This window comes from Salvelinus sp. IW2-2015, unplaced genomic scaffold (assembly GCF_002910315.2).
Source record: "Salvelinus sp. IW2-2015 unplaced genomic scaffold, ASM291031v2 Un_scaffold2439, whole genome shotgun sequence".
NCBI lineage: Eukaryota > Metazoa > Chordata > Actinopteri > Salmoniformes > Salmonidae > Salvelinus > Salvelinus sp. IW2-2015.
Window position 1 is genome coordinate 36,035 of NW_019943760.1, and position 11,159 is coordinate 47,193.

At 44.0% G+C, this 11,159-nt stretch overlaps 1 pseudogene; it reads left to right on the forward strand.

Moving 5' to 3' along the window:
- LOC112073966 (cGMP-dependent 3',5'-cyclic phosphodiesterase-like) overlaps positions 1–11,159 on the forward strand; it is a 50,590-nt pseudogene that overhangs the window by 32,437 nt on the left and 6,994 nt on the right.

The following is an 11,159-nucleotide window of genomic DNA, read 5'->3' on the forward strand; positions in this document are numbered from 1 at the left end:
ACACACACACACACACACACACACACACACACACACACACACACACACACACAGTGACAGGATCTTGGCTAGAATCTGAGAGGAAGACATCCCATAGTATCCTCAGTGGGGGCTAATGATAGGGCTGACTACAGTCTCCATAGTAACACTGACAGACTGGATATGTAGGGGATTATTAGTGAACTGTGTAGCAGATGAGTTTATCCTCTTATTACTGGTATTTTCAGTATAACTTACTCATTTTTCCTATCCTTCTTTCCCATCATCCCTCTATCTCGTCTCTCATCATCCTTCTCTTTCATCCTCCCTCTCATCATCCCTCTCTCTCATCATCCCTCTCTCTCTCTCATCCTCTCTCTCTTCATCCCTCTCTCCCAGCATCCCTCCCTCTCATCATCCCTCTCTCTCATCATCCCTCTCTCTCTCATCATCCCTCTCTCCCAGCATCCCTCTCTCTCTCATCCCTATCTCATATCCCTCTCTCTCATCCCTCTCTCTAATCATCCCACTCTCCCATCATCTCTCTCATCATCCCTCTTTCTCATCCCTCTCTCATCATCTGTATCTTCCTCTAATCCCGCTCTCCCACCTGCCTCCCATCCTTGGATGATGTTGGTGTTGTAGGGCGTGGCTAATCATTAACCCCTCGAGGGCTGAAATACTGATGCTAGTTCATTGATTTGTTAATGTTGCTGATTGGCTGGGGGGTTCCCTCACCTGATGTCCCAGGTCTGAATCCGTCCCTGGTTAGTAGGAGAGAATGGAGACAGTAAAAATCCAATAGCACTATTTTCCTTGAATTTAACCTTTAATTCAGAGTCCATTTTTCCACCCCCCTCCGTCCCTCTGTCCTTCCGTCCCTCTGTCCCTCTGTCCCTCCGTCCCTCTGTCCCTCCATCCCTCTATCCATCTTTCACCTCAGTTGTCAGTCAACAGCCCCCACTCTACTCCACTTTCCTCTAAATCTCTCTATCAATCACACTTGTCCCTTTCCACCTCTATTACACTCTCTCCATCTGTCTCTCATTCCACCCGGTCCCTCTCTCGTCCACTTCCCGGATCTATCCTCCTATCACATGCCGTATGTTCTGCCAGACAGATATCTGATGCTTCCAGGCTTAGAGGAATCTGCATTCCAGAGAGCCTACTGATTCTTTGTGCCAACAAGCCAATCAGGGTCCAGCGCCAGCTACTGTCAGAAACAGCCCAGACTCAGAGGTTGAGTTTCTCTAGAGTGGTGATTGAGGGATGAGGGTATCGTTTTTCCTGATTATGTGACCTGACCTGAAAAAGAAATCCTTCATAATCAAATCCTCTAGTCTAGAACGACCACAGTTTTTCTCTAGTATTGACATTCTGCTGTTCTCTCCTCTATAGTGATCAGAGTGGTGAGGTGTTGCCATCTGCAGGCAGAGTTGTGTAACTGATGTTATTGTAACAGCTGAGGCCTTAAGTCTATCCATCTGGCTTGTTTAAACACATATTATTCTATTGATCAGTCAACTTTTCTCCACTTTGGAATTCAATGTTTTATTTTGGATATAAATGTGTTCTCTCTGTGCAGACACACGGAGGCGGATGAACATAAGATCCAGCACTGCTTCTGTTACACCTCCACTGTCCTCACCTCCACACTGGCCTTCCAGAAAGAACAGAAACTCAAAGTGGAGTGTCAGGCGCTGTTACAGGTGGCCAAGAATCTCTTCACACATCTGGGTGAGTTATCCTCCCTTCTCTGCACTTCTTCTCTCTCCTCTTCTCTCCTCTCATCTTCATCTCTCTTCTCTTCTCTCTTGTCTTCTCTTGTCTCCTCCTCTTTTCTCTTCTCTCCTCCGGCTCAGATCGAATCCCTACAAAACTGATAATACGACCCTACTTGTGGTAGATCAGCCTGCTTATTCATCCATCCCCACCCTGTGCTCTCTCTCTCTCTCTCTCTCTGTGTGTAGATGATGTGTCTGTGCTGTTGCAAGAGATTATAGTTGAGGCCAGGAACCTCAGTGATGCAGAGATGTGAGTTCTTGATGTAAAACAACCTAAACCAGCTAACACGCTTTCCAGAATAACTAATGTGGAGGAAAATAGAATAGAATACTTATTCTCTCTCTCTGTCTATAGTTGTTCTGTGTTCCTACTGGATCAAGTCAGCCATGAGCTGGTTGCCAAGGTGTTTGATGGGGGTGTGGTCAGTGATGATGAGGTAGAACACATGTCTAGAACTTCTCTGTTTGACGATTACAAAGATTATAATGATGATGATGCCGATAACGACGAAGAAGAAGATTCTAAAGATAGTCTGTGTGTGCAGAAGGAGTTCCGTATCCCTGCGGACCAGGGCATAGCGGGTCACGTAGCTATGACTGGGCAGATCCTGAACATTAAGGATGCGTACTCCCACCCTCTGTTCTACCGAGGAGTGGACGACAGCACCGGTTTTAGAACACGCAACATCCTCTGCTTCCCCATCAAGGACGAGAACAACGGTGAGAATAACATATGGTGTTTACAGCTATAACTAACACTACTGGTGTTACAGCTAAACTACACTACTGGTGTTTAACAGCTATAACTAACACACTGGTGTTAAAGCTAAACTAACACTACGGTGTTAACAGCTAACTAACACTACACTGGTGTTAACAGCTAAACTAACACTACTGGTGTTAACAACTAAACTAACACTACTGGTGTTACAGCTAAACTAACACTACTGGTGTTAACAACTAAACTAACACTACTGGTGTTAACAGCTAAACTAACACTACTGGTGTTAACAACTAACCTAACATACTGGTGTTAACAGCTAACTAACACTACTGGTGTTAACAACTAAACTAACACTACTGGGTTACAGCTAAACTAAACTACTGGTGTTAACAGCTAAACTAACACTACTGGTGTTACACTAACTAACACTGACTAACAGCTAACTACACTACTGGTGTTACAGCTAAACTAACACATGGTGTTAACAGCTAACTAACACTACTGGTGTTAAAAGCTAAACTAACACTACTGTGTTAACAGCTAAAAACTAACACATACTGGTGTTAACAGCTAAACTACACACTGGTGTTAACAGCTAAACACATACTGGTGTTAACAGCTACAACTAACACTACTGGTGTTAACAGTTAAACTAACACTCACTGGAGTAAACCATTCCATACACAGCATCACCTATGCTGCTCAATTTCTCATCTCCCTCTTTCAGTTCAAGGGCTTTATTGCCATGGAAACATCAAGTGAGGTGGATAATATACAAAAGTGAATTAAACAATAAAATGAACAGTAAACATTACACTCGGAATAAAGACATTACAAATGTATAGTATGTATATATACGGTGTTGTAACGATGTACAAATGGTTAAAGTACAAAGGGAAAATAAATAAGCATAAATATGGATTATAATTACAATGGTGTTGTTGCTTCACTGGTTGACCTTTTTTGTGGCAACAGGTCACAAATCGTTCTCTCTCTCTCTGTGTCTCTCTCTCATTTCTCCCTCTACCTCTCTCTCCATGTCTCTCTCTCACTCTCTCGCTCCTTCTTCTCTCAGAGGTGATTGGGGTGGCTGAGTTGGTCAATAAGACTAATGGACCGTGGTTTAACCGATTCGATGAGGACCTGGCCACTGCTTCTCCATCTACTGTGGAATCAGCATCGCACACGTGAGTCAGACACACTACCAGAGCTACACAAGGACCGCTGGTCTCTGACTTTCTGTCATGCCGTAGTCACACAGAGTGTTGATAAGAGACTGATGGTTAGTGCCCTATTTGATGTGGTTGACTGACTGGTCTCTCTGTATATAATGTGGTTGACTGACTGGTCTCTCCTGTATATTGTGTGGTTGACTGACTGGTCTCTCCTGTATAATAATGTGGTTGACTGACTGGTCCCCTCTGTATAATAAGGTGGTTGACTGACTGGTTCTCCCTGTATAATAATGTGGTTGACTGACTGGTCTCTCCTGTATAATAATGTGGTTGACTGACTGGTCTCTCCTATATAATAATGTGGTTGACTGACTGGTCTCTCTTGTATAATAATGTGGTTGTGGTTGACTGACTGGTCTCTCCTGTATATAATGTGTGTGACTGACTGGTCTCTCCTGTTAATAATGTGGTTGACTGACTGGTCTCTCCTGTATATTGATGTGTTGACTGACTGGTCTCTCCTGTGTAATAATGTGGTTGACTGACTGGTCTCTCCTGTATAATAATGTGGTTGACTGACTGGTTCCTCCTGTATAAATATGTGGTTGACTGACTGGTCTCTCCTGTATAATAATGTGGTTGTGGTTGACTGACTGGTCTCTCCTGTATAATAATGTGGTTGACTGACTGGTTCTTCTGTATATAATGTGGTTGACTGACTGGTTCTCCTGTATATAATGTGTTTGTGGTTGACTGACTGGTCTCTCCTGCATAATAATGTGGTTGACTGACTGGTCTCTCTTGTATAATAATGTGGTTGACTGACTGGTCTCTCTTGTATAATAATGTGGTTGACTGACTGGTCTCTCCTGTATATAATGTGGTTGACTGACTGGTCTCTCTTGTATAATAATGTGGTTGACTGACTGGTCTCTCCTGTATAAATGTGGTTGACTGACTGTCTCTCCTGTATATAATGTGGTTGACTGACTGGTCTCTCCTGTATATTAATGTGGTTGACTGACTGGTTCTCTCTGTATATTTAATGTGGTTGACTGACTGGTCTCTCCTGTATAATATGTGGTTGACTGACTGGTCTCTCCTGTATAATAATGTGGTTGACTGACTGGTCTCTCCTGTATATAGGTGGTTGACTGACTGGTCTCTCCTGTATATATGTGGTTGACTGACTGGTCTCTCCTGTATAATAATGTGGTTGACTGACTGGTCTCTCCTTATAATAATGTGTTGACTGACTGGTCTCTCTTGTATAATAATGTGGTTGTGGTTGACTGACTGGTCTCTCCTGTATAATAATGTGGTTGACTGACTGGTCTCTCCTGTATAATAATGTGGTTGACTGACTGGTCTCTCCTGTATATTAATGTGGTTGACTGACTGGTCTCCCTGTTTAATAATGTGGTGACTGACTGGTCTCTCCTGTATAATAATGTGGTTGACTGACTGGTCTCTCCTGTATAATAATGTGGTTGACTGACTGGTCTCTCCTGTATAATAATGTGGTTGACTGACTGGTCTCTCCTGTATAATAATTGGTGCTGACTGGTCCTCTGTATATAATGTGGTTGACTGACTGGTCTCTCCTGTATAATAATGTGGTTGACTGACTGGTCTCTCCTGTATAATAATGTGGTTGACTGACTGGTCTCTCCTGTATAATAATGTGGTTGACTGACTGGTCTCTCCTCTGTGTGTGTTCAGTCTCTTCTGTATAAGAAGGTCCATGAGGCTCAGTTCAGATCCCACTGGCCAACGAGATGATGATGTACCACATGAAGGTCAAACACTCACACTACCCCCCAACACACACACACACACACACACACAATACCCCCCCCCCCCCCTACACACACACACACACACACACACACACACACACACACACACACAACAATACCCCCTACACACACACACACACACACACACAATACCTCCCCTACACACACACACACCACACTACCCCCCCCCCCTACACACACACACAATACCCCCCCCCCCACACACACACACACTACCCCCCAACACACACCACACACACACACACACACACACACACACACACACACACACACACATCAAGTGCGCAGTAATGTGTGTGTGTGTGTGTGTGTGTAGGTACAGAACAGGAAGTGGCCCACTGTTGGAAACTGGGCTGGAGCCAGTGGATGAGATTCATCCTTATTCGCTGAGTTCACCTACACACCCCGCTCACTACCTGACGACAACACACCCATGGTAATACAAGCAGACAGAGAGTGTGTATGTACGTGGAGAATGGCTTATAATAGTGGCTGAAACAGAGCGAATGAATGGCATCAAACACATGTTTCATGTATTTTATAACATTCCACTGATTCTGCTCCAGTCATTACTAAAAGCATGTCCTCCCAATTAAGGTGGCACCAGCCTCCTGTGGTGTGTGTCCATGCAAATCCACAGAGATGTATAGTAGCCATGGAGATGTATAGTAGCCATAGAGAGGTATCCATAGAGATGTATAGTATCATAGAGATGTATCAATAGAGATGTATCCATAGAGATGTATCCATAGAGAGGTATCCATAGAGATGTATAGTATCCATAGAGATGTATCCATAGAGATGTATCCATAAGAGATGTATCCATAGAGAGTATCCATAGAGATGTATGTATCCATAGAGATGTATATAGAGTATGTATCCATAGAGATGTATCCATAGAGAGGTATAGTATCCATAGAGAGGTATAGTATCCATAGAGATGTATCCATATAGAGAGGTTAGTATCCATAGAGAGGTATAGTATCCATAGAGAGGTATATAGTACCATAGAGAGTATATCCATAGAGATGTATCCATAGAGATGTATAGTATCCATAGAGAGGTATAGTATCCATAGAGAGGTATAGTATCCATAGAGAGGTATAGTATCCATAGAGATGTATGTATCCATAGAGAGGTATAGTATCCATAGAGAGGTATAGTATCCATAGAGAGGTATAGTATCCATAGAGATGTATACAGTATCCATAGAGATGTAATCCAAGAGATGTATAGTATCCATAGAGAGGTATAGTATAGTATCTGTGTCAGATTTCAAAAAAACTTTACGGAAAAAGCACACCATGCAATAATCTGAGTACAGCGCTCAGACACAAAACCAAGCCATACAGATATCCGCCATGTTGTGGAGTCAACCGAAGCCAGAAATAGCATTATAAATATTCACTTACCTTTGATGATCTTCATCAGAATGCACTCCCAGGAATCCCAGTTCCACAATAAATGTTTGATTTGTTCGATAAAGTCCATTATTTATGTCCAAATACCTCCTTTTTGTTCGCGAGTCCAGGCGAAAGTCCAGGCGAAAGTTCAGACGAAAAGTCATATTACAGTTCGTAGAAACATGTGAAACGAACTATAGAATCAATCTTTAGGATGTTTTTATCATATATCTTCAATAATGTTCCAACCGGAGAATTCCTTTGTCTGTAGAAATGCAATGGAGCGCAAGCTAACTCTCATGTGAGCGCGCATGATCAGCTCATGCCACTCTGGCAGACCTCTGACTCATTCAGCTCCCATTCCCCCCTCCTTCACAGTAGAAGCATMAAACAAGGTTCTAAAGACTGTTGACATCTAGTGGAAGCCTTAGGAAGTGCAATATGACCCCATAGACACTGTATATTCGATAGGCAATGACTTGAAAAACTACAAACCTCAGATTTCCCACTTCCTGGTTGGATTTTTTCTCAGGTTTTTGTCTGCCATATGAGTTCTGTTATACTCGCAGACATCATTCAAACAGCTGTAGAAACTTTAGAGTGTTTTCTATCCAAATCTACTAATTATATGCATATTCTAGCTTTTATGGCTGAGTAGCAGGCAGTTTAATTTGGGCACGCTTTTCATCCAAAATTCCGAATGCAGCCCCCTACCCTAGTGAAGTTAACACTGGAGTGATAGATGTGCAGATGATGATGTGCAAGTAGAAATACTGGTGTGCAAAAGAGCAAAATAGTAAATAAAAACAATATGGGGATGAGGTAGGTAGTTGGATGGGCTATTTACAGATGGGCTGTGTACAGCTGCAGATGTCGTTGAGCTGCTCAGATAGCTGCTGCTTAAAGTTAGTGAGGGAGATATGTCTCCAACTTCAGCAATTTTTGCAAAATTTGTTCCAGTCATTGGCAGTAGAGACCTGGAAGGAAAGGAGGCCAAATGTGGAATTAGCTTTGGGGGTGACCAGTGAGATATACCTGCTGAAGCGTGTGCTACGGGTGGGTGCTGCTATGGTGACCAGTGAGCTGAGATAAGGCGGAGCTTTACCTAGCAAAGACTTATAGATGACCTGGAGCCAGTGGGTCTGGCGACTAATATGTAGCGAGGGCCAGCCAACGAGAGCATACAGGTCACAGTGGTGGGTGGTATATGGTGCTTTGGTGACAAAACGGATGGCACTGTGATCGACTGCATCCAGTTTGCTGAGTAGAGTGTTGGAGGCTATTTTGTAAATGACCGGAGTTGAGGATCGGTAGGATGGTCAGTTTTACGAGGGTATGTTTGTCAGCGTGAGTGAAGGAGGCTTTGTTGTGAAATAGGAAGCCGATTCTAGATTTAATTTTGGATAGGAGATGATTTAATTTTGGATTGACAGACTAGCCAGACACCTAAGTATTTGTAGTTGTCCACATATTCTAAGTCAGAACCGTCCAGAGTAGTGATGCTAGTCGAGCGGTCAGGTGCGGGCAGCGATCGGTTGAAGAGCATGCATTTAGTTTTACTAGCGTTTAAGAGCAGTTGGAGGCCACGGAAGGAGTGTTGTATGGCATTGAAGCTTGTTTGGAGGTTTGTTAATTAACACAGTGTCCAAAGAAGGGCCAGATGTCCACAGAATGCTGTCGTCTGCGTAGAAGTGGATCAAGGAATCACCCGCAGCAAGAGCGACATCATTGATATATACAGAGGAAAGGGTCGGCCCGAGAATTGAACCCTGTGGTACCCCCGTAGAGACTGCCAGAGGTCCGGACAACAGGCCCTCCGATTTTACACACTGAACTCTATCTGAGAAGTAGTTGGTGAACCAGGTGAGGCAGTCATTTGAGAAACCAAGGCTGTTGAGTCTGCCGATAAGAATACAGTGATTGATGGAGTCGAAAGCCTTGGCCAGGTCGATGAAGACGGCTGCACAGTACTGTCTCTTATCGATGGCGGTTATGATATCGTTTAGGACCTTGACCATGGTTGAAGTGCACCCGTGACCAGGAAACCGGATTGCACAGCGGAGAAGGTACGGTGGGATTTGAAATGGTCAGTGATCTGTTTGTTAACTTGGCTTTCGAAGATTTTGGAAAGGCAGGGCAGGATGGATATAGGTCTGTAACAGTTTGGGTCTAGAGTGTCACCCGCTTTGAAGAGGGGGATGACTGCGGCAGCTTTCCAATCTTTAGGAATCTCGTACGATACGAAAGAGAGGTTGAACAGACTAGTAATAGGGGTTGCAACAATGGCGGCTGATAATTTTAGAAAGAGAGGGTCCAGCTTGTCTAGCCCAGCTGATTTGTACAGGTCCAGGTTTTGCAGCTCTTTCAGAACATCTGCTATCTGGATTTGGGTGAAGGAGAAGCTGGGGAGGCTTGGGCAAGTAGCTGCGGGGGGTGCGGAGCTGTTGGCTGGGGTTGGGGTAGCCAGGAGGAAACATAGCCAGCCGCAGAGAAATGCTTATTGAAATTCTCGATTATCGTGGATTTATCGCTGGTGACAGTGTTTCCTAGCCACAGTGCAGTGGCCAGCTGAGAGGAGGTGCTCTTATTCTCCATGGACTTTACAGTGTCTCAGAACTTTTGGGAGTTTTTTCAAATTTCTGTTTGAAAAAGCTAGCCTTTGCTTTCCTAACTGACTGTGTGTATTGGTTCCTGACTTCCCTGAAAAGTTGCATATCGCGGCGACTATTCGATGCTTGTACAGTACACCACATTATGTTTTTGTGCTGGTCGAGGGCAGTCAGGTCTGGAGTGAACCAAGGACTATATCTGTTCTTAGTTCTACATTTTTTGAAAGGGGCATACTTATTTAAGATGGTGAGGAAATTACTTTTAAAGAACAACCAGCCATCCTCTACTAACAGGATGTGGTCAATATCCTTCCAGGATACCTGGGCCAGGTCAATTAGAAAGGCCTGTGCCCATGTTTACGGATTTAGGGTTGTACCCGGTGTGTTCCTTGATAATTTGTGTGAGATTGAGGGCATCAGGCTTAGATTGTAGGATGGCCGGGGTGTTAAGCATATCTCAGTTTAGGTCACCTAACAGTACTAACTCTGAAGATAGATGGGGGGCAATCAATTCACATATGGTGTCCAGGGCACAGCTGGGAGCTGAGGGGGGTCTATAACAGGCGGCAACAGTGAGAGACTTATTTCTGGAGAGATTCATTTTTAAAATTAGAAGCTCGAACTGTTTGAGCATAGACCTGGAAAGTATGACAGAACTTTGCAAGCTATCTCTGCAGTAGATTGCAACTCCTCCCCCTTTTGGCAGTTCTATCTTGACGGAAAATGGTGGCCTTCCTAAGCCAGGATTCAGGGTGAGTTCCAGTACCATATTCACAATGTGCAGGATTACCGGATCGATAGAGGACTCATGGACATCGCCGTTGAGGGCTTCTACTATTATAAAGTTGTCAACTGGGCGGCGATTCCTATGTTTTGGAAGCAATCAGACAATGATCAGACTATTCACTTCTTCTTCAAGAAGGTTTGTAAATGGCTTAACTAGCATCATCTAGTGGCCACAACAAATCAATGACACATTATTTTGTTGAGCATTTCAACACTGCAGGTGGCGGTGAATCCCCAATTGGATCTTTACACTTCTTTTAAACATAAAAGAAGAAGAAAATGGACTACTTTAAAATGGAGGTAGCCTCAAAAGGTACACCGATGCTGTCACAGATCCCATAATGGTACAGACACAAGACCTCTTTCCATCTCTATGTGCACATCCAACAATCTTCCTTGGAATAAAGGGAATACCTAGTCAGAATGTATTCAACTGAAATGTGTCTTCCACATTTAACCCGACCCCTCTGAATCAGAGAGGTGGGGGGGGGGGGGCTGCCTTAATCAACATCCACGTCTTCGGCGCCCGGGGAATAGTGCCTTGATCAGGGGCAGAACGACAGATGTTTACCTTGTCAGCTCGGGGATTCGATCCAGCAACCTCTTGGTTACTGGCCCAACGTTCTTACCACTAGGATATCTGCTCTAACCACTAGGATACCTGCTCTAACCACTAGGATACTGCTCTAACCACTAGGATATCTGCTCTAGCCACTAGGATACCTGCTCTAACCACTAGGATATCTGCTCTAACCACTAGGATACCTGCTCTAACCACTAGGATAACGAGTGAGTCCCAGTTGTGATAGGAGGATCTCTGTAACCCTTCTTTACCATCCGATCAATAACCTGCACATGAAAACCACAGCAATAATCACC